General features: G+C 40.1%; 1 protein-coding gene across 5 annotated transcripts in view; it reads right to left on the bottom strand.

The window, feature by feature from the left end:
• Positions 1–2,500, bottom strand: part of LOC135205047 (eyes absent homolog 2-like) — a 200,429-nt gene that overhangs the window by 75,684 nt on the left and 122,245 nt on the right. The window lies entirely within an intron of this gene.

Genomic DNA, 2,500 nt, shown 5'->3' on the forward strand with positions numbered 1-2,500 from the left:
GCTAACCCCTTGTTTACGTTGCCAATCACACCTTTATGGATAATTATTGCCGAATGTCTCCGGGGTATTACGCCTTTTACGAGCACTACTTGAAGCGGCTGAGAAATATGGGGTGGCCAAGACGGTTTTGATTTCATCTGTTGGCGGTTGTGTTGGGGGGTGGGGGGTGGGAGGCGGGGGCCAAGGGAGGAGGGAGATGTGTGTATGTGTATATACGCACAAACACTATGTGTATACATACGCACACACACACACACACACATATATATATTTGTTAATCACCTATAATATTTCTTTTTATTTTCATAGGTATTTCAATCATCTATATTTATTCTTATTTTCAACGTTTTTCCAATCATCTATAATATTTATTCTTATTTTCATGGTTTTTCCAATCATCTATAATAGTTATTATTTTCAAGGGTTTTCCAATCTTCTATATTTCTTCTTATTTTCAAGTTTTTTCAAATCATCTACCTTTTATCTTATTTTCAACGTTATCAAATCACCTATATTTCTTCTTATCTTCGCAGGAAATAGCAGATATTGATGCTATGCTTTTCTATTTATCCACTTCTATGCCAAAAGCTGTTTCAGAATTTTAAGTTATTTCTATCACCAGATCAATGAAACTGCAATCCAGTACACAGGAAGAGATACGCCAAATAAAACTGAAGATTAACGATAACCAGAAAAATGAAAATGAACACATGGACTTCGCATGCGCAAAAAAGATAAAATGAACAAAGAAACATAACATCACTGGAGATAATATAACCTTCTCCTAGAGAACACAATCTGGAGACACCTGAACTTTCAACACAGGCTGCTGCACCAGTGTGACGTTGGCTCCTACAGCAATCACTCAGAGTTATCATCGTGATGAACAACCTTAATAACTCCGACAAGACCTTCCAAAGAAGGCTTCAGGGGCATGTACAAAGCACTAAGTGTCGATATACTGCCCCACTAAAGCGATTGGTTCTCACTAGCCTTCATGTGGTAAGTGTGGCTTGTGTCGAAGGCTTGCTTGCTTGACACTAGTAAGCCATGTCAGTTCTAGAAGCCTTAGGTGGCCCGAGGCGGTGCTGCTTTTCATCACAGGGGCGTTTGATGTCTTTTGTTGAGGTGGTTGAAGATACTTGGCTCTCTCCTTTTTCATAAAGCACCATCAGTTTTACACCATAGGTGATGATTCTTCTTAGGAAGCCTGCTTCCTGTATTTATTTATAAATAAGTTAAGGACGCTTTTTTTCAGGGAACTCTAACACGTTTATATATAGGAATGTGACAGTGACTGTCAAATCGTTTAATGTTTTTAAACCATCCTTCACAAAATCTAGCGTTTTCCTGGTAGCAACTAAGAGACTTTTGATAGCAAAGTAAAAGGGTTTTATTGACTAGACATGTGAAACACACACACACACACACACACACACACACACACACAAGAATCTACATAGGTAAGAAACAGGTCTGGAAGTAGGAGAGAGAGAGAGAGAGAGAGAGAGAGAGAGAGAGAGAGAGAGAGAGAGAGAGAGACTTACTGAAACCCGATCCCGTGACTCACTCCAAGTCTCGTGGGTATTTCCGTCTTGCCAACGACTTACACCGATTTTACATTATTCCATCGTCCTTTCCACTCTCTGTCACCTCCGCTGTCATTTTTGACAGTTATGCCACGTCCTGGAGACGCCCCCCCCCCAACCCCCCTCCTCTCTATCTCTCTCTAAGGTCGCGTATATTCTTTTGTGCTTCTGTCATGTCCTACATGCGATTATTCCGAGGTACCTGACTACCTGACGCAGGTATTGTGAGGTATTCGTCTCATTCACACCTGCGCTTTTATGTGCCTCTTCATACTGTACAAAAATTCGAGGTAGACCTGAAAACAGTCGTTTATCAGGGTACTACATCTGCCCAGGTGAGATGCATACTCGAGTAACAGGTGCTTTCGGGACGCACACCTGGGATTCATGTATGGGTGCAGTTGCCTACCTGAGGCTCTTATACATAGAGACAGGTGTTCCTGGTATGCATACCTGAATACAGTTTACCACCTGGGTTGCACATTCTAGTGTGCAATGCAAACTTAGTTCCAATTGGGGCATTCCTTAATGCTGCCCAATGTTGAACCTTAGCTTCAAATGGTGGCATTCCTTATGAATGCAATGGAACTTAGGTTCAAATGGTTGGCTTCTTTGTGTGCCTTGTGCAAACTTAGGTTCAATTAGCTTTAGCAATTCCTTAGCTAGCCTGCATTGGGTGCAAGCGAACGTATAGGTAGCTACAATTGGATGGTACCCATGAAGTAATACCATTATTGGAGTCAGAGAACATTGTATACATCAATATAAAAATAATTCTAATGCCAAATAAAATAACAGTTAATCACCAAAGAATTCATAAAAATTATATTTACCAATATTTCTTAAATATAACAAAATATAAGTAGTGGTATCACTCCATGAACTTCCTATACCAGTAATTAACAATAAAA

The sequence above is a fragment of the Macrobrachium nipponense genome, chromosome 48, assembly GCF_015104395.2.
Source record: "Macrobrachium nipponense isolate FS-2020 chromosome 48, ASM1510439v2, whole genome shotgun sequence".
NCBI classification, from domain to species: domain Eukaryota; kingdom Metazoa; phylum Arthropoda; class Malacostraca; order Decapoda; family Palaemonidae; genus Macrobrachium; species Macrobrachium nipponense.